Source organism: Dermacentor andersoni, chromosome 2, assembly GCF_023375885.2.
Source record: "Dermacentor andersoni chromosome 2, qqDerAnde1_hic_scaffold, whole genome shotgun sequence".
Taxonomy (NCBI): domain Eukaryota; kingdom Metazoa; phylum Arthropoda; class Arachnida; order Ixodida; family Ixodidae; genus Dermacentor; species Dermacentor andersoni.
Genome location: NC_092815.1, coordinates 192,661,339 through 192,686,293, shown reverse-complemented (window position 1 = coordinate 192,686,293; position 24,955 = coordinate 192,661,339).

The window sequence follows — 24,955 nt, the reverse complement described above, 5'->3', positions numbered from 1 at the left end:
AAAGTGTAACCTAGATATGGTAATTGGTGCTTTGTAATAAATAAATGAGACAGAAAAAAGGAGAAGGCGCTATTGCATCGAATCTTAAGGCGAGGCTTAAGCGTCCTTCTAATTGCTTTTTCCCCACTCCACAACATTACCCGGTTTTATTTTCCTCGTTGTATACGGATATGGATGATGCTCATTGCTCGCTCAGGTTTTTAGTGCCTTGTCTGACCGTTCAGATGTAGAGAGGCAGCAGCGCACAACTGGCGCTCTAAATGCGCTGTTTGCCGCTTTGTAATCGTCTCTTTATTGCTTTATCATGGCCGGAAAAGTGGCGAAGATAACTGACAAGCGTTATCATAGGCGTGTGCAAGTGTATGGGCAAGCGAGCGACACGCGCCGCTAATCGCCGATGAGTCAGCAGCGTGCCACTGCAGCGACGGCCCCTGCCGGCGCGCCCCGGACAACCGACCAGCAGCGGCTCCCAGCTAGTAAACCGACATGCTCGCAGGTAAGAAAGGATGCGCATGCGCGCAGCGTCGGTCTCGTCACCAGGCGCGTCATCGCTAGAGCGTGCGGCGATGCGCTCGCTGCTGCTCCGGCGGCCGTGCGCGGCGGTCCGGAGACTTTTGTCCCCGATAGTACCTAAAAAGGCGTCCTCGTCTTAGTCGTCGTGGGGTGGCGAGTCCACGGGAGTGCGAGACATGCAGTCGGCATCAGAGTGTTTTCGTCCGCACTTGTAGATTGGAGCGATATCATATTCTTGCTTTCTGAGGCTCATTCGATTCGGCACCCCACACAGCCGTTTGCGTGCCCTTGACTTGCTTCTCAGGGAAGCAGGTTGCATCCTTCTCTCTCAGCAGCCCAGCCAGGGAGTGGCTACCAAGTGCTTGTCACCACCAACAGTGAAGAACGACACCCACAAACCACAAGGAGCCCGCAGGATTCCTGGACATGCGCTCGCAACACCCGAAGCACCACGCCTCACAGACGATAGTCGGAATGCCAATTCCTTGGAGTCTGGCTTTCTCGACAGCCAAGCAAGCTCCTCCTCGCTGTCCACCAGCCTTGACAGCGCTGACACGTTGGCCATGCTCACCGCTTCAAGCAGCAGCGAGTCAACTTCTACATCGCCCAAGCCATCAGAACGTGCCTTGCCCAAGTCACTGGAGGCCTCCCCATCTGTGAACAGCACACAATCTACTGCTCCCGCAGCAGAAGAGAGTGCATTTCTGTCTCCAGAAAATGTCCCTGATGATAAGGCACACCCCACTGGCTCCTTAGCGGTCCCAAGGCAACAGCCCGACATCGTTCAACACCCCAAGCCGCTTGTGCTCGGCGTCACTCCTCTAAGGCAGTGTTGCCACGACACAAAAGAATAGTAGTGGATTTTTTGGTGAAAAGTCAGAAAAGATCAGTAGATCTTCTATTTCAATTTTTCGCACTCAGTTTATGAACCCACGAACTCAGCGCTTACATAAATGCTGAATAGTAGTACTATTTTAGCTTCTAACAAAATGTATAAAAATGCCTGAGATTTTCAGTGGTGCTTCTGAGAAACCTGGGGTTTCTGAAACCCATAATCAAGCACGAATTTAAAACATTAAAGACCCAGTGATGGCCTATTCAAAGATGTCCGATGGTAGTTGTACCTGAAAGCTTTCCGAGCTAGAATAGAACTGGCGGAACTTTCCAAGTTAATCAACAAGTGTAAGACAGCTGACATAAGGAAGCATAATATGGATAGAATTGAACATGCTCTCAGGAATGGAGGAAGCCTAAAAGTAGTGAAGAAGAAACTAGGAATAGGCAAGAATCAGATGTATGCGTTAAGAGACAAAGCCGGCAATATAATTATTAATATGGATGAGATAGTTCAAGTGGCTGAGGAGTTCTATAGAGACTTATACAGTACCAGTGGCACCCATGACGATAATGTGAGAGAATAGTCTAGAGGAATTTGAAATCCCACAAGTAACACCGGAAAAAGAAAAGAAAGCCTTGCGAGCTATGCAAAAGGGGAAGGCAGCTGGGGAGGATCAGGTAACAGCAGATTTGTTGAAGGATGGTGGGAACATTGTTCTAGAAAGACTGGCCACCCTATATACACAATGCCTCATGACATCGAGCGTACCAGAATCTTGGAAGAACGCTAACATCATCCTAATCCATAAGAAAGGGGATGCCAAAGACTTGAAAAATTATAAACCGATCAGCTTACTGTCTGTTGCCTACAAAGTATTTACTAAGGTAATCGCAAATAGAATTAGGAACACCTTAGACTTCCGTCAACCAAAGGACCAGGCAGGATTCTGTAAAGGCTACCCAACAATAGACCATATTCGTACTATCAATCAGGTGATAGAGAAATGTGCGGAATATCACCAACCCTTATATATAGCTTTCATTGATTACGAGAAAGTGTTTGCTTCAGTCAAAACCTCAGCAGTCATGGAGGCATTACGGAATCGGGGTGTAGACAAGCCGTAAGTAAAAATACTGAAAGATATCTATAGCGGCTCCACAGCCACCGTAGTCCTCCATAAAGAAAGCAACAAAATCCCAATAAAGAAAGGTGTCAGGCAGGGAGATACGATCTCTCCAATGCTATTCACAGCGTGTTCACAGGAGGTATTCAGAGACCTGGATTGCGAAGAATTGGGGATAAAAGTTAATGGAGAATACCTTAGTAACTTGGGATTCGCTGATGATATTGCCTTGCTTAGTAACTCAGGGGACCAATTGCAATGCATGCTCACTGACCTGGAGAGGCAAAGCCGAAGGGTGGGTCTAAAAAAATTAATCTGCAGAAAACTAAAGTACTCAACCGGTATCATAGCCATAGTACAGAAATTAAAACCTAAAGCATCATGTGGGGTAGATGAAATTAATACTATATTCTTACAAAATACAGCGGAATACTGTTCAATTCTACTAGAATGCATTAACTCACAATCTTACAACTCTGGCACCTTACCGTACGATTGGAAAATTGGCAAAGTAATCCCCATTCACAAAACTGGACCAACCCATGATCCACAGAACTATAGACCTATTTCACTTACATCTGTACCATGCAATGTTATGGAGCATATAATATACACGCATCTAGTTAACTTTCTTGAAAATAGCAACTTCTTCACAGTTATGCAGCATGGATTCCGTAAAAACTTCTCCTGTGACACTCAGCTTATCCTCTTCACTAATGGCCTACATGCCAATTTAGATTCTGGTTTTTTAACAGACTGTATATTTCTCGACTTCTCTAAAGCGTTTGACAAAGTGAACCATGCATTGCTTCTTCATAAATTAGACGTTCTACACATAGACCCCTCCGTAATTACTTGGATTCACGCGTTTCTGACATCACGTGTTCAATTTGTAACCACTAATGACGCTAACTCACCTTCAGCCCCAGTTGACTCCGGCGTCCCGCAAGGGTCTGTGCTCGGTCCTTTATTATTCCTAATTTATATTAATGACTTGCCCACTCACGTTTCTTCGAACATTTGTCTATTTGCGGATGACTGCGTCTTGTATCGCTAAATAACTAATTCTTCAGATATTCTACTAATTCAGGAGGATCACAATAACATAAATGAGTGGTGTCGTACGTGGCGCATGGAATTAAACATTAGAAAGTGTAAGACTATGAGGATTTCTTGTACTAACGTGATCTGCCCCACCTATACGCTAAATAACATCCCACTAGAATGTGTAACATCATATCGATACTTGGGGGTTCACATTGCCAGCAATCTATCCTGGAAAACTCATATTGATCACATAACATCTAAGGCCACTCGTACACTGGAATACTTTAGTCGAAAATTTTCTCTAGCACCATCATCGCTAAAACTCTTATTGTATACAACTTACATTCGTCCACAACTAGAGTACACATCATCAGTATGGGACCCTGGTCATGACACCCTCATACACTCTCTAGAGGCAATACAGAATCGATCAGCCCGTTTCATTCTCACCAACTACCAAAGAACTGCGAGTGTCACTAACATAAAAGCTCTCCTACACCTCCTGCTGTTATCAACCCGTAGAAAACTATCTACTAAAATCTACTACATAAAATCTACTACCACAACACATATTTACGTTCTATCTTTCTTCAACTGCCACCATACATTTCATCTCGCATTGACCATCGCCAAAAGGTAAACATTCTGCACTGCAACACCGTCGGCTTTTCATATTCATTTCTTCCCCAAACGAGCAAAGATTGGAATAACTTACCCGCATTACTTACAAGCATAACTGACACCAATAACTTTAAAAGCACACTTCAAAGTTTCATGTTATAAATTAATGTTGCGTTTGCTTGTTCTGTATAATAACTGCTTTTATGCCATAATTTTAAGTTATGGCTTGTATTTTTATATGGTATGTTCTTTCCTTTTTTTGTTACGCCATGTATTTTTGCCACGCTTACAAGTTTCTATTTACCATTCCTATTATTTTGTATACGATGTTTTTTGCCATGTTGTTTGCCTTCCTTCCTTCCTTCCTTATTTTGTGATTTGCCTCTGTATTTACTTTGCCCCTTCCCTCTGCAATGTACAACGGTACCTTGAGAGTATGATAAATAAATAAATAAAAAATGTTTAACAGTCTCGGAAGGGAACAGCAGTTTACGATAGGTAGCGAGGCACTGGAAGTGGTAAGGGAACACATCTACTTAGGACAGGTAGTGACCGCAGATCCAGATCATGAGACTGAAATAATCAGAAGAATTAGAATGGGCTGCGGTACGTTTGGCAGGCATTTTCAGATCATGAACAGCAGGTTGCCATTATCCCTCAAGAGAAAAATGTATAACAGCTGTGTCTTACCAGTACTCATGTACGGGGCAGAAACCTGGATGCTTACGAAAAGGGTTCTACTTAAATTGAGGACGACGCAACGAGTTATGGAAACAAGTATGATAGGTGTAACATTAAGGGATAAGAAAAGAGCAGATTGGGTGAGGGAACAAACGCGCGTTAATGACATCTTAGTTGAAATCAAGAAAAAGAAATGGGCATGGGCCGGACATGTAATGAGGAGGGAAGATAACCGATGGTCATTAAGGGTTACGGACTGGATTCCGAGGGAAGGGAAGCGTAGCAGGGGGCGAAAGAAAGTTAGGTGAGCAGATGAGATTAGGAAGTTTGGAGGGTCAACATGGCTTCAATTAGTACATGACTGGGGTAGTTGGAGAAGTATGGGAGAGGCCTTTGCCCTGCAGTGGGCGTAACCAGGCTGATGATGATGATGACCTGAAAGCTTTAATGTTGGCGAGTTCTGCTGACCTCTAAATGAAGCGCTGAAGCTGAAGTTGACCGGTTAATGCAAGACAATGGGTGACGTGCCCTGCCACATGTAGCATGTGCAGTACACGAGCAGCATCTGATAACCTGACTGCACAATTAAGAACTAGTAAGTCAAAAAAGGTTGCAGTTTTGCTCGAGAGGCGAAGGATCGATTGCGATAGCAAATTAGTGGACAGCTACACAAAGTAAGGATACCAGTTTTATCGGATGCATAAACTTGTAAACCTAGGTACACTAACGAAACTAACAAGCATGATGTCGTACACACAAGCAAACATGAACACATCTGACTTGATGGCCATGGAAACTCGCTGTCAATGATCAACGATCAATCAGCCCATGATCGTAAGCTCCCCTCACACGCCTTCACTCGCACATACAGCGTATGGCGCACGGCAAGGGTGTTATCGCCCTTGGCCTTTATACGGAACCTCACGGCGATGGCAATGTTGGCAGTGGAAATGCGGTTGGAGTGTCCATATAATTGCTATCACAATAACCCCTTCAGCGGCGGTGTGTACAATTGTACACACCAAATTTGGCGCCACAGCGTCCGCGTGCCTTCGCTTCAAACCGGATGACACACCACGTGAGTACTGTTTCATGCTTCCTAAGCAGACAACTAGTGCCATCTAGGTTTTGTGCGCCAAAGCTACGGTCAAAACAACCACTAAACATGGACGCCTCCACGTTTTACGGACCGGCACGTGAGTGCATTGTGATTCTTTTTATTTTTACGATTGTAAAACGTTTTTACGACAGTGAGTTTTATATTAACTTAACACATTAGGTTAGTACATCTCACATACTAAAAGTTTTTGAGGTTTTTATTAACAGTGGCTCTGTACCATGCAGTGAAATATGTATGTGTATGATTGTACACATGGCGCCTTAGGGCTGCTTTACTGGATCACCTTATTTCGGCATGTATTTTATTTCTAACTGGCAATGGTCAGCTTATACCTATTTTCTATGCATCGTAGGTCTTCAAGAACATTCTCTTGGCCGGCCAAAAGCATCAAAGACGTCGGCTCAAGCGCTTTTGTCGAGGATAGCAGACGGGAATGTGTCGGATGGTGATTTCTCCGATGATGAAGTTGAGGAAAGTGTCACAATGATGGTGAGTACAACTGCATTTGCTCAAGTGAAACTTACTCACCTGAGCCGTCTGATTCTTCTAGTTCACTGTTAGCTCTATTTCTGCTGTAATTTCATGTGTAAGCTGTATTACAATTCGCTGAAAAAAACTAAAACAATGATAAGCGCTGCCATATTTCTTTTTTTTTTTTTCATACTAGACTTCAAGCGAAGAGCCTGTGACGGCAGACCACAGCGTTAGCAGCAGTGATGAGGACGAGAAAGAAAATAATCAGCAATCTCAACCCAAAAGAAAGAAAACAGCAGTGAAGTGGATTAGGAAGGATTTTTCACCGCAGAATACTGCGTGCACTTTCATCCCTAGACGGGGCTCAACCCCCTCGGAGCCGCTTGAATACTTCAGCAAGTACTATACAGATGAGATTTTTGTCGAACTGGCTCACTACACTAACATGTATGCTTTGCACAGAGACGGAGCTGAGCTGAACACCACACCAGAAGAAATTAAAGTTTTTTTCGGTGTTATGATGCGTATGGCACTCCTCAAGTTCCCTAGAGTGCGTATGTACTGGCAAGAGGACACGCGTATACCCACTATTGCGGAAGCAATGACTTGCAAGCGATTCTTTAAGCTGCGAGCAGCTTTACATGTGACTGACTCAAATGCTCCAAAGGAATCAACCACTAACAAATTTTGGAAAGTTGCTCCAATTCTAAATGCCGTGAGAAGTCGATGCCTTGATTTGGATCCACTCGAACAGGCCAGTATTGATAAACAGATGGTGCCTTTTACAGGGAGGGTACCTGCAAAACAATTCGTCAAAAACAAGCCCAATCCTGAAGGCATCAAAGTGTTTGTACGCTGCAGCTCAGATGGTATGGCTCACGACTTCGAGTTCTACCAAGGTAAAGGCACCGGTGTGAGCAAAGATCATTCATACTTGGGCCTTGGTGGATCGGCGGTAATGCGCTTAGTACAACACCTACCCCGCAGGCAGAACATCAGACGTTTTATGGACAACTACTTTTCGTCAGTTCCACTTTACCGAGAGCTCAAACTGCTGGGTATTCTGGCCTCTGGCACAATGAATGAATGTTTGATGTCTTGTGGCGCAAGGGCCAAGTATGGCCAAAGAGCGCCATGTCCGTGTTAATGGGCTTGCAGTGAATCATGAGTTCGATGAAGTTGGTGTGACGTGGCTGTAGAGGGGCCTTAAAAACGGTCGCGCTAAAGTGCGCAAAATCTGTATAATAAGATTATGGCGATGACTTATGACGTGTACTATGAACATTAAGATGCATTTAAATTGAATGATACGATGCGTAAAAATATCTAAGGTTATAAGATATGCTCGAGCACTACTGCCTCCTTAGAGCCCTTGAAAAAACAAGGGCCTGGAGGCATGTGCTAGGCAAAACTGTTATCGCAGCGGCATCCTCTGGAGCGAAGATGCTCTACGAATTTCTTGGGCATATAACGTGTAGTACGACATCATTTAAGAAGCTCAGGACTGTCTTGGTGTCAAAAAGCGGTTCCTTACCAAGAAACATAACCGGGTATAGAGGGATGTGATGTTTGTAAGCAAGCGGAAAATGTTTCTTTCTCTCCGTTTCGGCTTCCCGACACTCCAGGAGCACGTGGAGGACAGTGAGCATCTCACCACATCTACCACAGATTGGAGGTTCACTTCCAGTAAGCAGATAATTATGGGTGCCAAATGTGTGTCCTATTCTGAGGCGACAGAATAGGACATCTGTTCGCCGAAATTTTGTTGGGGAGGGCCAAAAACCTAACTGCGGCTTTATAACGTGCAGTTTATTATTTATCTCTGCGTCCCACATGCGTTGCCAGTGGTTTCTCAGTTTCTTTCGTATGTAAGGTTTCAGATCTGTGAGAGGCACCAAATCAGTATTATTAACAGCAGGGAGTGCAATTGACGTAGCCATCTGGTCTGCCAAGACGTTACCTTCGGTTCCCCTGTGGCCGGGTACCCAGCATATGATGATTTGCTGGTTAGATAGATAAGCTTTGCACATGTCGGAATAGACCTCAGTAAGTACAGGATTTTTATGTTTGTAGGGTGACATTAAGGCCTTCACCACACTTAGGGAGTCTGTATATATTACGGCTTTTTGGAGTTTTGCTTTCATTATATGCTTTACAGCCGACCATATAGCGTAGGCCTCTGCCGTAAAGATACTTGTTTCTGGATGTAGTACATCGCATTCCGAAAAAGAAGGACCGACGGCTGCATAGGATACTCCGGCATGTGACTTGGAAGCGTCTGTGTAGAACTCTGTGCACGAGTGTTTGTACTGAAGTTCTAGGAAATGCATTCGAATTTCTACCTCTGGAGCATGCTTTGAAACTTTTAGAAAGGATACGTCACATTCTGTGACCTGCCAGTCCCAAGGAGGTAATAGCTTGGTTGGGCGCATTAAGCGGTGCTCCAGGAGTGGGACATGCATTTCATCGCTAAGCTCCTTCACACGCAGCGAGAAAGGCTGTCTTATAGACGGACGGTTGCGGAAAAGTGTAGCATACGTCATATCGCTAATGGTATTAAAACATGGGTGTTCAGGAATGGAATGCACTTTAAGGAAATAAGTAAAGCTGACGTATGATCTCTGTAAGTGGAGCGGCCACTCATTCGATTCGGCATATAGGCTTTCGATCGGGCTTGTTCTGAAAGCACCAGTGGCTAGGCGGATACCTAGATGATGGACAGGATCCAGCATCCTTAGCGTGCTCGGGGCGGCAGAGTTATACACTACGGCCCCATAATCCAATCGTGACCGTATTAGGCTCTTGTAGAGATTCATTAGACACTTCTGTCACTACCCCACGTAGTCTTGGATAGAAGTTTTATTATGTTCATTGTTTTTAGACATTTTTCTTTGAGATATTTGATGTGTGGAATGAAAGTGAGTCTATCGTCAAGTATAATACCTAAGAATTTGTGCTCTTTGTTGATAGGAATTTGTTGTCCACACAGTTCTAAGCAAGGATCCGGGACCAGGCCTCTCTTTCGTTTAAAAAGTACACAAGAACTTTTGTAAGGATTGATTTTAAATCCGTTTTTGTCTGCCCATTTTGATACTTTGTTCAAACCATGCTGTACCTGTCTCTCGCACACTGCGAGGTTACAGGATTTAAAAGCTATTTGAATGTTGTCCACATAGATAGAGTAAAAAATGGCCGGAGGTAATGAAGCACGGAGCGTGTTCATCTTCACTATAAAGAGCGTGCAGCTAAGCACGCCTCCCTGGGGTACACCAGTTTCTTGTGTAAAAGGACGTGACAGTACATTGCCGACTTTTACACGGAATGTGCGATTGGACAAATAGCTTTCTATGAGGTTTAGCATATTACCATGAATGCCCATTTCTGCCAAGTCTCTTAAGATCCCGTATCGCCACGTTGTGTCGTATGCCTTCTCCATATCGAGGAATATGGATAGGAAAAACTGTTTGTGTACAAATGCGTCACGGATGTTTGCTTCAATACGTACAAGGTGATCAGTTGTGGAGCGCCCTTCCCTGAAGCCACACTGATAAGGATCAAGTATTTTGTTCTGTTCAAGGAAATGGATGAGGCGCCGATTTATCATTTTTTCATATACCTTACACATGCAACTTGTGAGGGCTATCGGGCGGTAGCTTGCCACTGAGGAAGGATCTTTGCCTTGTTTTAAAACAGGGATCACAATGGCTTCTTTCCATGCAGTCGGAAGGTACCCTGCGTCCCAGATAGTGTTGAAAAGTGTAAGTAGTGTAACTTGCGTGTCATTGTGTAAGTTTTTCAGCATTTCATACATGATTCTGTCAGATCCCGGTGCAGAGCTCTTGCATGCGCTCAAGGCAGCTCTGAACTCTGCAATACTAAAAGGACGGTTGTATGGTTGATTTTGACGACATTTTCTGTTGAAAGGCTTACGTTCTTCTATTTGTTTGTATTTGAGGAAGGATTGTGAATAATTTGATGAACTTGACACGTTCTCAAAATACTCCCCAAGTGAGTCTGCCTGGTCTTGTAGTGTATCGCCCTGTGTGTTTACCAGGGGGAGTGAATGTGTTTGCCGCCCTCTAATCCTATTAACTCTGTTCCAGGCTTTGGCCTCATCCCTAAACGAGTTAATACTCGATAAAAACTTGTGCCAGCCTTCTCTTCTGGCCTGTCGGCAGGTTCGCCTGCCTTGGGACTTTATTTTTTTAAAGTTTATAAGATTCTCTGCAGTGGGAGAAGCGCGTAGCAACGCCCACGCCTTGTGCTGATTCTTACGGGCGATCCTACATTCGCTGTTCCACCACGGTACACGTCGTTTGCATGCCAGACCACTCACTTCGGATATGCATTTTGATGCGGCATCTATTATGAATGATGTAAGATACTCTACAGCAGCATCAATTTCTAGAGAAGACATGTCGGCCCATGAGATGTTAGTGAGAGTTCGAAATTTCTCCCAGTCGGCTGTGTCTATCTTCCACCTAGGAGCTTGCGGAGGATATTCGTTTTCTTTAGATGTTCTTATCAGTATGGGAAAGTGGTCGCTCCCGTAAGGATTCTTCGTAACTTCCCATTCAAGTTCGAGCAGTATAGACGGGGAAACTATACTAAGATCTATTGAAGAAAATGTTCTGTTTGCTAGAGAGTAATATGTGGGTTCCTTTTTATTCAGCAAGCACGCACCGGAAGAAAAGAGGAACTGTTCAACAAGACGACCTCGCGCGTCTGTACGAGAGTCGCCCCACAGGGAGCTGTGCGCATTGAAATCGCCAAGAACAACATAAGGTTCTGGCAATTCGTCTATAAATGACTGAAATTCATGCTTGTTTAATTTGAAGTGTGGGGGTACATAAAGCGAGCAAATGGTGACGAGTTTATTTAAAAGAACAGCTCGAACCGCCACTGCTTCAAGGGGCGTTCGTAGCTGTAAACGTTGACAGGCTACGCTTTTTTGAATTATAATTGCAACACCGCCCGATGATGCGACAGCATCATCGCGATCTTTCCGAAAAGTAACATATTGTCGAAGAAAGTTTGTGTATTTTGATTTTAAGTGTGTTTCCTGTAAACACAGCACTTTTGGATTGTGTGTATGGATGAGTTCTTGCACATCATCAAGATTCCTAAGAAGACCTCTGACATTCCATTGAATGATTTGTGTATCCATATTTAAAGAAATATAGGTGCTGTGTTTACGGAAACGGAAGGGATGCCTTGCACTACAGAGCCCTTTCGAGGCCCTGTAATAGGTGTTTTGTTCTTTCTGAAGCGTTCGAGCGAGTCTCGACGCTCCTTAGGCGTTTGGTGCGCCTTGGGGACAGGTGTAGTGTCCATTGCCTCCTGTGAGACGCCGGACAAGCGGTCTTGCGAGCGAGAAGTTTTCAGGGGGAGTCCCGCCTTGGAAGGCAAGACCCCTGCGCTCACCAGCCCGGAGGTCGATGGGGCTCCCTGAGGGATTTGGCTGCGCTGGCCGTTGCCAGTGCTGGAAGGGGTCTCGGAGGTTGGGGCAGCTTTGGCTGCGCCCACCTTCGGGGTCGATGGCCCCGTCTGTTGGGTTGGCGGAGCAGCGCTAGCTGCAACCACCGCGGGGGCAGATGGCGTAGCTGCCGACTCACTGCTTGTGGGTTGGACAGCCGCTGGAGGCCGTTGTGACGCTGCCCCCTGACGCGCCACATCGGCAAATGCTTTCTTGGGCAGGTACGATACCCGCCTACGCGCCTCTTTGAATGAAATATTCTCTTTAACTTTGATCGTCACGATTTCTTTTTCCTTCTTCCAGGAGGGGCACGACCGCGAGTATGCGGCGTGCTCCCCGTCACAGTTTACACAGTGGAGAGCATTCTCACAAGCTTCAGATGTGTGTTCGTGGGCACTACATTTGGCACAAGTTTGGCGGCCTCGGCAGCTCTGCGAGCTGTGGCCAAAGCGCTGGCATTTGAAACAACAGAGTGGGTTGGGCACGTACGGCCTAACACGGAGCTTGATGTACCCGGCCTCGATTGACTCGGGCAGGACACTTGAACCAAAGGTGATTATTAAGTGCTTCGTCTGAATCTCTTTACCATCTCGCCTTATTTTTATTCTTCTAACATTGATAACATTTTGCTCACTGAAGCCCTCCAGTAGTTCCGCTTCAGACAGCTCAAGCAAATCATCATCTGACACGACACCACGGGTGGTGTTCATTGTACGGTGCACGGTTACTGTTATGGGGGTCTCTCCAAATGACACTAGTTGCGGTAGTTTCTCATACTGTTTTACATCGCGGAGCTCCAGGAGGAGGTCGCCGCTTGCCATCCTCGACACCTTGTAACCTGGACCAAAAATATCAGTTAGGGACTTTGAAACAAGGAATGGTGAAATGTTTCGCACTGCTTTGTTTGGCTTTTCGGAATGAATAACATGGAAGCGGGGAAAGTTTTGGGTTCGGCGTCCGAAAAACCGAAATGCATCTTCGGTGCGCCCTCGTTTCGGAGGGCGATCAGGAAGTTTGGGAAAAGAAGTTTCCATGAGAATATATAAGATTCGGCAACAGCGCCGACCGCCCACCACGGAGCCCAACGAGGGGACGCGGCAGAGCTTGTGTACAAGCCTGCACGACGCCAGCCGTACGCCATCACTATAATCCAATATGGTGTACCCAAGGTAGGATATCCACACAAGGTTAACCCTTGCCGCCGTGGAGAAAGGAAGTAAATGGAAGAGAGAAGAAGACAGGAAAGATATAAAGTGAGAGATAAAGACGAAGGTTTGAGAAGAGAGAAACAGGAAAAGGCGACTGCCGATTTCCTCCAGGTGGGTCAGTCTGAAGGTGCCGTCTATGTGAAGCCGAGGCCGAAGAGGTGTGTTGCCTCCGCCGGGGGGCCTTAAAGGTCCAAACACCCGGCATCGGCTCAACCCCCAGGATCCCCTTTTCCCCAGACACGGCTAAGCCGCGCACGGCTACACGCGGGAGGGTCCAACCCTCGTGTGCTCGGGTACGTGGTGTCGCAACGCACCAAACGCCTGCTGACGCAGACGCCCCTGCGGGGGGCCTCTGGCACAATCAGGTCCAACAGGCTTCTTGGCTGCGAGCTGAAAAGTGACAAGGAGTTGAAGAAGGAAGGCCGTGGAAGTCACGATTTCAAGATCACTGAAGAAGAGGACGTAGTCATAGTGCGGTGGCATGACAATGGCCCGGTTAACATGATCTCCACACTTGTAGGAGTGGTGAACCCAACGAAAGTCAAACGATGGAGTGATTCAGCCAAAGAACATGTGGACCTAGCCTGCCCACAAGTAATAGCCGAGTACAACAAATTCATGGGCGGCGTCGACAAATTGAATTTCTTAATGTCATTGTATCCACTCTACACAAGGACAAGGAAGTGGCCAGTTAGAGTCATCTCCCACTTCATTTCCTTCGCAGTTTGCAACAGCTGGATTGAGTACATCCGCGATGCAAACGAAGATGCACTCCCTAGAAAAGAAGTGAAGGATGTGATGGCATTCCAATCTGACATCGCGCGGAGCTTGATTGCTAGCAACAAAAGTGCACCACAAAGGAGGGGAAGACCAAGCACTTCCAATCGGAAGCCTGCTCGGCAGTCGCACAGTGGTACGCCCATGCCAACCAACTCAACAAGATTTGACGGCACCAACCACTGGCCAATGCACACGACGGCAAACTTTCCGCAAAGGTGCCGAAACTCTGGCTGTGCCTCCAAGTCTCGAATTTGTTGTCGGAAGTGTGGTGTTTTCCTTTGCCTGAGTGCAGCGAAAGACTGCTACTATGAGTTCCACAACAAAAAGTAAGGTGCCGTCAAGTTCACTTGTAGAGATGCTTCAGAAAATCTCTCTAAGATGCTTCTAAAATGATAACAACCCATGAAAATCACAGAATATGAAAGATTATGTAGTTGCCTTTTTTTCTGTGTTCAGGCGCCATGTGTACAACTGTACACAGCACCAAAAATTTTTGTATGTTAAATAAACAAGTTTCTAACCATATCATTTGTTTTGTGTTATTTATTAGAGATAGTCTAAAAAGGATTTCAAATTTTCCCGACCCTTTTTCTTAATTCGCGCCCGAAGGGGATAAGTAAGTGTGGGTTCTTATTCCCCCTTAGCACAGGGCAGACACTCAAATCGCAACAGGAAAAGAGAGTCAATTGGTCTGGTTTCATACTTGTGGGATATGATAGTGCCCTCCCTTCCATCAATTCACCGTCTTACCCTATCCTCATCTTTACTCATAAGACATAGGTAGCACCAGGTTTGAGAACCTGGAAATGCAAGAATGTGCTCATCTCTGCATAGAGTTAATATAGCCAAGTGGAAAATGATTGGAAAATTGCTCAAGTTATTCCCATTTTTAAAGCTGGTGATAGAAATCATGTCAGTAACTACCGCCCGATATCTCTAACCTGTATCGCATGCAAACTTCTTGAGCACATCGTCGCATCAGGCATCGCGCATTACCTTGAACGCAATAACTTCTTTTTCCCAAACCAGCATGGATTTAGGTAGGGATATTCGTGTGACACGCAGTTAATAGAATTCACCAGTGAACTTTTTTCTAACATGGATGAAGGTTTCCAGACTGACTGCATTTTTCTGGACTACTACAAGGCATTTGATCATGTTCCACACTTCCGCTTAATAGCTAAACTATCGTCATTGCACTTGCATTCTTCAACGATCTCATGGTTGCGTAATTTCCTGTCATTTCGTAAGCAGTTCACCGTCGTCGACGGATATGAATCCGATTTAATTGATGTCTCCTCCGGTGTTCCCCAGGGCAGTGTCTTAGGTCCATTACCGTTTTTAATCTACATCAATGACCTGCCGTCTAACATTACTTCAACCATTAGACTTTTCGCAGACGACTGCATAATATATCGGAAAATTAGCTCACCCTCTGAACACCTTGAACTTCAGAACGACTTAGATCAAATCACTAACTGGTGCACATCGTGGCAAATGACGCTGAATCCGGACAAATGCAGAACTGTGACTTTTACCCGCAAAAAGACGCCTTCAGCCTTCCCATACTCACTAAATTCTAAACCTTGTGCGCATGCGACTTCATACAAGTACCTTGGCATATATCTCACTGTCAATCTTTGCTGGAAGACTCACATTAATAAAATGACCGCCAAAGCATCGCATACTCTTGGCTATCTGAAGCGTAATCTTCGAGATTCCCCTTTAACCACTCGAAAACTAGCCTATCAGACTTTTGTTCGTCCTGAACATGAATTCGCCGCGCCCATACGGTCACCGCATCAGGCCTATCTAAAACAATCACTTGAACGAATTCAGAACCGTGCGGTACGTTTTATAACCAGGATATATGACCGACAGACTAGCGTTACTAAGCTGAAGTTCTCGCTATCACTCCCAACACTAGAGCTGCGAAGGAAGGTAGCTTTGCCCTGTCTCTTCCACAAAATAATTCATAGTCAGCATCCTACTACCCTTCCCCTTACCGAACCACATCGTACATCCCGTCGTCTTTGTAATAGCCACAGCTTTAGGGTCATATGTGGCCGAACCACCGCTTTTAATTCATCAGCGCTTCCACGTGCCATAAGCTACTGGAATGATCTTCCTGATCGCATCGTTGCATTACATGACTCTGCAGCCTTCAAAGACCAAGTACTGCTCTGGTTTTCCTAAATGTATTATTCACTGCCTTGTACTTTGTTAGTCACCCTTTGAGCCGCCATTTCAATGTTCCTTCATAGATTGCATATACTGTGCAATATTTTTCTGGCCTTATATTAGTAACGTTATACTTCTCATTAGTTCTTTGTGTCCTGTGAAACTGTTACCCATTGTATAATGATGCATGAGCTGCTTTCTTGTGTCCTTCATTTTCTGTACATGCCCCCCTCACACAATACTCTTATTTGGAGCCTGTGAGTATTGTGAATAAATAAATAAATAAATAAATAAATAAATAGAGGAACAGCTGGGCCGAAAAAGGGGGAACTGCCAGGTCGCCTTGTCAATGTTACTTGTCAATGTGGCCAGCACAATTACTATTGAAAGGGCCGAAAACAATTACAGGTCGCCCTATGCTTTGTCATTAAAGAACGCGTACCTGATGGCTTTAGAAGGTGATGTGTGCATATTAAGTTTACAGGAAACGCTTGCTAAGTGCATAATTTATGTAAATCACGTTGTGTGCATTCATTCAATAAAGCATGGCGTGAATTTCAGTTTTGAATCTGCGTTTTTGGATGCATAGTAGATTCGTACAGTTTAAGTTTGACATGTGAACGTGCGATGACATCGGACACTAAGGCACTTCGTGCCTTTTGTGCCACACCCAAGCCCCGAAGGGCTCTGGCATTTACCTTCACATGTAAGTAAACGAATGCATCTTCTTGTTCAGAACATCACGTGAGTAGACAGCTCTCGTGATGCATCACAATCGTTTGAGAAGCACCACAGTAGAGCCTTTTTTTACATAATGAGCGGTGTTTTTATTTGCAGGTTTCTCTTCAGTAATAGGGAATTGCTGGACAGGTGGATCAGCACAACCGAAATTGTACTGGCGAATCGACAAGCAAGCCATAGAACCCGTTTAATTGTTGCACTTTGAACAATCATGTTTCTACAAAGGCCACAGCAAAATGACAGCCCGATGATGTGCCGAGTATATTTCTGTGCCAGGAAGCAATCAAAAAGCGAGTGCCTAATATGGACGAAATCGAGTGCATGATTCTACATATTATTAGCGTAGGCATTTTATTAACTGTGCAATATTTTCAACACTTCCTTGCATGCCACTTCATGTGACATATATTTTCTGGTCACAAATGTGTGCAGCGAACCTATCTGCATGATCGACTCCAGGCCTGCGGGACCATTCACTTGCACTTGATGCTGAGTTCTTTACATGTATGCATAAACTGAGGATAAACTGAGAAACAAACCAAAAAAAAAAGTCACGCAAAAAAGAAATCAATTTAATGTTGCTCTCTCCACACTGGGGTCAATAAAAAATATGAATCACATCTAATGTGTAAATATCAGACACCTTGTGAAACAATAAAGGAAAAATTCAATTTAGAGCTATGGCACTAGCCGCACAGATGTGGGGGCCTTGCACCAATACTGAGTTACCACTGTATTTAGAAATTGAATGCATCAATGCAGACAAGGATGACTTAAGGGCGTATAGTATAGTAAATTGACCAAAAAAACTAATTTTTTGATTTCATCAATAAAAAATAATACACACTGTGGTGAGCAAAACAGTGCAGCGGCGAGCACGTAGGAGCGCTCTAGGCCAGTTAAATATGGCGCCAAAAACCGCGCCTCCTTGTATTTAAGAATGACAGACGCGAGGGTTTGTTTACATGTTATTTTCCGTCATTTTTTCAGTAGTTACATAATTCTTATAATAAATATGGTTAGATCTGTTAAGTATTGTCGCAGTCGGTAATGTGGGAAGAAGAGGACGATGATGGTGGCCTTGGAGACGTCAAAGAGTGTAGTATTATCGCTGCTCTACGCGTGTTGGCTCAGCCATTAAAAGACATCTGTAAATAGACGCATGCTTCTTCCTTCCTGTAACATCATTGGTGGAGGTGCTGGGCAATCACTTGCGCAAGGCGGAGCTCCGCAGCAGATGTAACCTGGCAGCCACGTCATGCGAAGGAGAGAGTTCAACCACGGTCCCTTCATCGCCACCCACGGTCATCCTGGCCCAGACTCGCGACCCTGGCATGTTTTCCAGGATCGCAACGTTGACGTCGATGACTGGTTGCAGAATTACGAACGGGTCAGCACACACAACAGGTGGGATAACACGCTTATGCTGGCCAATATAATATTCTACCTCAAGAAAACAGCACGGGTCTGGTTCGAAACACACGAAGAAGAGATTACGAGTTGGGACCAGTGCAAACAAAAGCTTAGAGATTTGTTCGGCAAGCCCGTCGGCCGCCAACGTGCTGCGAAGAAGAACCTTGGGACCCCTGTACAGACGTCCACTGAATCTTATGTTGCGTATATCCAGGACATCCTCGCCCTATGCTGACAAGGTCAGCCATGTTTTAAAAGGCATCGCGGACGACGCGTTTAACCTGCTTGTTTACAAGAACATAACAACGGTCAATGAGATCATTAACGAATGCCGCTGCTTTGAAGACGCGAAGAGTCGCCGCATAGTTTAACAGTATACGCGTCTACCTAATACAGCAGCTTCATCGACGTGCAAAGACATTTGTCCACCGCGTGAGCCCACCTCCTCCGAGAATGTCGTACGTATTGTTCGGCGAGAAATCGAAGCAGCATCTCCTGCTACGCCAGTGACGCAGTGCTTTGACGATTCCCGGCCGCTTGTGTCTCTCATTCATTCGGTAATTCGCCAAGAACTTGCCAATGTGGGTCTTCCGTCCATCTGCTCCGCCAGCCGTCCTGACTTTGCTTCGTCTGCTACCTCTGCCCCTGTTCACCGGAGCCAATACAATCCACATCCGAGCTATCGCAACCTGGCCAAATGGCGCACACATGACGATAGACCTATCTGCTTTTACTGTGGACATGTGGGCCACATCTCTCGCCACTGTCGAAGTTCCTGGCCTAGCCCACTCTCGACCAAGCTTTCCTGCCTACCGCCGCTCCCCAGTGAATCCTCGCCCGCCATCACTTTCCACCGAGGTTGAAGGTGCACCTGACAACGCTCGAGCCACCGCGACCAGCCGCTCGCCATCACCACATAGTCGCCGCTCCCGTTCGCCCCAACTGCGTCGCTCTCCATCCTCAGCTTACCGTTGTCGCTCTCCGATGGGAAACTAACTGGGGCAGCTCCTGGAGGTGACGTGGCTCTAGAACCCCGGCCTGAAATTCCTCTGCTGACCCTGCCTACTAATCGGAACCTTCTGGACGTGGACGTGGATGGTTTGCCTGTTACAGCACTCATCGACACTGGAGCCCAAATTTACATCATGAGTGCGGAGCTTCGAACGCGCTTGAAGAAAGTACTGACTCCTGCTCTGACTCGACTGCTCCAGGTCGCCAATGGTGGAACTCCGGCTGTGCTTGGAATGTGTACTGCTTGTGTCAGTGTCGCCGGTCGCCACACGTCCGTTTTGCTTAGTGTGCTCGAACGTTGCCCTCACAATGTGATCCTCGGACTCGACTTTTTAGCCGCCCATTCTGCTCCGATTGATTGTTCCGCCAGTGTTGTACAACTTGACCTACCCCTACCTGTTCCTGTTGACCTTCCTGCTCAAGCTCCAACTCAGCTTTGTTCCGCGGATTTTATACACCTGCCATCTCTTGCAGCAACCTGCATCCCTGTCATAGCCTGCCCACCTGTACCTGATGGAGACTATGTCCTTACTCCCGCGACTTCAGTCCTGCTTTCTCACAATGTCTCCTTCCCGCACACCATCCTTTCTGTTGCGGACAATCAGACATGTCTTCCAATCCTAAATTTTGGACAGTGCCCACAAGTACTTCCTCGAGAGATGTCTCTTGCCACATTGTCACCGACGCACAAGTGCCACATTTCCGCTCTATCTGTTGCGCTGTGTTCGACCAATGCTCATTCTGCGCCTTCTGCATCAGCCCCGACCGACGACTTTACAAAGATGATTGCACCGGCCCTCGAGTCCTACTCCGACATTTTCGACCTGAACGATCGCCCTTTGTGTCAAACTACGGTCGTGAAGCATCGTACAAATACCGGCGATGCAGCACCTGTTCGCCGACGCCCATGCCGGGTGTCGCCTTCTGAGCGACAAGTTATCCAGGGCGAGGTTGACAAGATGCTTGCCAAAGGGATTATTGAACACTCTTCCAGCCCATAGGCATCTGCTGTTCTTCTCGTCAAAAAGAAGGATAACAGCTGGCGATTCTGCGTTGGCTATCGTCATCTAAACACGACCTACAAGAAAGATGTATATCCACTTCCCCGCATTGACGATGCTCTGGATTGTCTCCACGGTGCTTATTATTTGCCACTTATTTTTCATCTATAGACCACCGCTCTGGATATTGGCAAATTGCCGTGGATGAAATGGACCGTGAAAAGATTGCATTCGTCACACCAGACAGCCTATATCAGTTCTGGGTAATGCCTTTTGGCTGGTGCAATGCCCCGGCGACCTTTGAACGGATGATGGACATGCTCTTGCGTGGTTTGAAATGGTCCATCTGTTCGTGCTACTTGGATGACGTCATCATATTCTCTTCAACTTTTGCAACTCATCTTGAAAGACTTTTATCTGTTCTTTCTGCTTTTCGCACCGCTGGCTTGCAGCTCAACTCATCCAAGTGCCACTTCGGTCACCGCCAAATAACCATGCTCGGACACTTCGTCGATTCGTCAGGCATTCGCCGCGACCCCGCTAAAGTTCATGCTGTGCAGAATTTCCCCGTACCAACTTGTGCCAAAGATGTTTGCAGCTTTATTGGCTTTTGCTCGTACTTCCGCAGGTTTGTGGAAAATTTCGCCCATGTTGCCCGTCCCCTGACTGACCTCCTGAAGAAAGACGTTCCTTTCGGTTGGGGCTCTGAACAAGCGTCTGCTTTCTCACAGCTCATCACGCTGCTCACCACACCTCCTGTTCTCGCCCATTTTGACCTCTCCGCTTCGACAGAAATTCGCACTGACGCCAGTGGCTACGGCATCAGCGCAGTTTTAGCTCAACGGCAATGTGGGCACGACCGCTTCATCGCCTACGCCAGCCACCTCCTCTCTCCTGCAGAGCGCAATTACTCTATTACTGAGCGAGTGTGTCGCCCTCATTTGGGCGGTGGGCAAGTTCCGACCCTACATATATGGTCGACCATTTACAGTTACAACCGACCACCACGCCCTTTGTTGGCTTTCCTCCCTCAAGGATCCCACCGGATGCCTCTGTCACTGGGCCCTACGGCTGCAGGAATACACATACAATGTGGTCTACAAGTTGGGTCGCCCACATCAGGACGCCGACTGCCTGTCTCATCATCCTGTCGATGTACCGGACGGTTTAGTGGATGTCGCACCGATCTGCGTTCTTTCGCTCTCTACCTTGCAAGACATTGGCGCTGAACAACGATGCGATGAGTCGTTACGCCCCATTATCGAACGCCTGCTCTTTGATCCGTCTGACCCATCCCGTCACATGTTCGTGCTACAAAATGGCATCCTGTATCGGCGCAACATGCACCCCAACGGGCCTGAGCTCCTAACCGTCATTCCATCTCATCTGCGACAGATTGTACTGCAGCAACTGCACGACTTTCCCACTGCTGGACACCTTGGCGTCACACAGACCTATGACCGAATTCGGCGACAGTTTTCTGGCCCCGTCCCAATGCCGGAAAACACCAGCTGTGCCTCCTGCCGGCCTGCTGCAGCCTTTGGATATACTGGCCGACCATTTTTTTCACGTTGGCGTTGATCTTCTCGGACCATTCCCTATATCAACTGACGGAAATAGGTGCATTGCCATCGCTACGGACTATACAACTCGCTATGCGATTACTAGAGCTCTACCGACCAGCTGCACTACAGACGTCACTGATTTCTTGCTTCACAACGTTATCTTGCACCACGGTGCACCTCGTCAACTTCTCACCAATCACGGCAGATACTTTCTTTCCAAAGTCATAGACGACCTACTTCGATCATGTGCTACTAAACACAAACTTACTACCGCTTACCATACTCAAACTAACGGCCTTACCGAACACCTGAACCACACATTAACTGACATGCTAGACACGTATGTTTCCTCCGATCATCGCGACTGGGACATTGCTCTACCATTTGTCACGTTCGCCTACAATTCCTCGCGCCACGACACAGCTGGCTATTCACCCTTCTATCTCCTCTTCGGCCGTGAGCAGACTTTGCCTTTCGAGACTCTCCTTTCGACCACACTCGACTCGCCGACAGAGTACACTCGGGATTTCATAGCCACAGCTACCCAAGCCCGCCAGATTGCCCGCATTCGTCTTTCTGCTTCACAGACACGCCAGAAGTGCCGTTACGGCCAGCACCATCACGACGTGCATTACGAACCAGGTGCTCTTGTGCTAGTTTGGTATCCAACTTGGCATGTTGGTCTTTCGGAGAAATTCATCTCGTGATGCTATGGCCCTTACCGCGTCCTTCGCCAGGTGACCCCTGTCACATATGAAGTGTCTCCGCTGGATGCTACGGTGCCATCACCTGTCTCCGACATCATCCACGTCAGCCGTCTCAAACCTTACCTTTCTCAGACCGATGAGCCGCATCAATAAGGTGCTTTTTCTGACGGGGGTGATGTCGCAGTCGGTAATGTGGGAAGAAGAGGACGATGATGGTGGCCTTGGAGAAGATGAAGAGTGTAGTATTATCGCTGCTCTACGCTTGTTGGCTCAGTCATTAAAAGCCTTCTGTAAATAGACACACGCTTCTTCCTTCCCGTAACAGTGCATTCACTTTTTGGCATTTTTTATAAGTTGCGATTGCAAATTTGTCCACCAGGGATGCTTCTATAGCGAATCGAAGCCTACTGGTTGTTTTTTGTTGTGGGCACCTTCTGTGCGTGTTATTTGACGTTGTATTACTGGGTATTTTGCCTCATTACAGTAAGAACGGCTGGGACGTGGACGAGGAAGAGGAAGTTTCGCAGCAACCAATTTACAAGGAAAGAAACGAATGAGGAGCCGGCGCGTCGAAGTGCTAGTTTTTCAAAAATAGTGGTGAGTGCGCCATGTGACACATTCAGCGTGGAAGAGGCTACTGCTTCAGGATTTCGTTTAGTTGACATTGAGATCCTTCGAGACTTTCTACGGGAGTCGGCATTATGCAAGAAATGCGGGAAAGGTGAGCTTCAGCTAAACGAACAAATTGATGAGGAGTGGACTGGCGTGCACCATGAATGTCTGTTGCAATGAATGCGATGCGACGAGCTCATTCAAGACATCTAAGCGATCACGAAGAGGCTTGTTTGAGGTAAATGAACGGTTTGTTTTTGCGCTATGGACATGTGGAAAAGGACTGCTGGCTGGCCGTGTGATATGCGCTGTTATGAACATGCCTCTGCCGCCCACGAAATTTGCCTCGTACACTGCGTGCCTACTTCATGCAACACTGACAGTTGCTTCATGAAGCATCACAACGGGCCATTGATGAGGTGAAGGCTGACATGCATGGCAGTTCCAAACCACAAGAAATCACTGCTGCTGTGGATGGAACCTGGATGAAGAGAGGGAATTCATCCCTGCACGGTGTCGTCACACTCATTTCAGCTGACACAGGCAAGGTGCTAGACTTCGAAGTGGAGACTAAGTTCTGCTATCTGTGTTCGCGAAATATCCACACTGACAGCAGCCAAGACGAGTCCAAAGCAACACGCATTGGACCGTCTGGAGGTATGGAAGCTGCGGGTGCTATGAAGATTTTTGCGCGGTCTGTTGAAAAACATGGAGTGATGTACACCAAATATATTGGTGATGGGGACAGCAAGGCATACGTTGCTGTGAAAGAAGCAAAACCATATAGCAAAGACATTGAAAAGCACGAGTGTGTCGGCCATGTGCAAAAGCGTATGAGAACCAGGCTTATACCCGTGTCACGCAGGCAACTCGGATCTCCTTCAAACTTTCTTCCCTTAAAGGACCGCAAGGGAGTTTCACCTCAAAGGAGCTAGCTCCGTGTCACACGGCCTATAAGCGAGCTTTTGAAAGCTGCCGCTGGGGGCCCATTAGGCGCTGCTCACCTCGTACGTAGTCATGAAAGAAACACGTTATATATTGCTAAAATGTTTTCGTTACTTGTCTTTTCTTACAAAATACAATTATATATGCATTGCATTTTAAAAATGTCATCTATCTTAAAGACAAAAAAAAAATGAGCATGTACTCAACATAGCATGTACCTGATACACATAGATTTTGTCCGCTCTGCTAGCCACCATATGCCTGCTTATGTCGTTTGCGCGGTTGTGGCTGGTTGTGCCGGTTTCCCTTCCTTCGTGCAGCAGCATCGCACGCGCATCACTGACACACTCGCTGGTGTTTTTCCTTGGTTCCAAGACTGTAGTCGGCTAGGCGTTCTGCTGTTTTACTGTCGTGCTGGCTGTTATTGCGGAAACGTTGTGTATTGTGGTAGGGTGGTAGTGTGGTCTGGGATAATTTTTTTCTTTTGCATGCTTGCATGAATGTGCTCGTTTGGCATCAGATCAACTATGAGTGACGAGAGCGAGCATGTGAGGAAGAAGTGTGAGATAGCCCTCACTTTGGTGACGATCTCATCAATGGACATTGAAATCGACGCAGCTGCAGAGAGGGTGCGCCTGATCAAAAAGCAGTTGTTGCTCCACAACAACATGCTAGCAGCACTGTCCTCATCTTCCTGCCGTGCACGAAGGCAAGGTTGGGGCTACCATCACGATGGACAATGGTTTGAGAAGATATTGCCAAACTTGGGAGGGGAGTGCTACCGGCAATCATTCAGAGTGTCGGAAACGACCTTCAAATACATAGTTGATGTCTGCCGACCAACAATGACCCGACAAACCACATATATGCGGCAGGCTGTTGGTATAGAGAAGCGAGT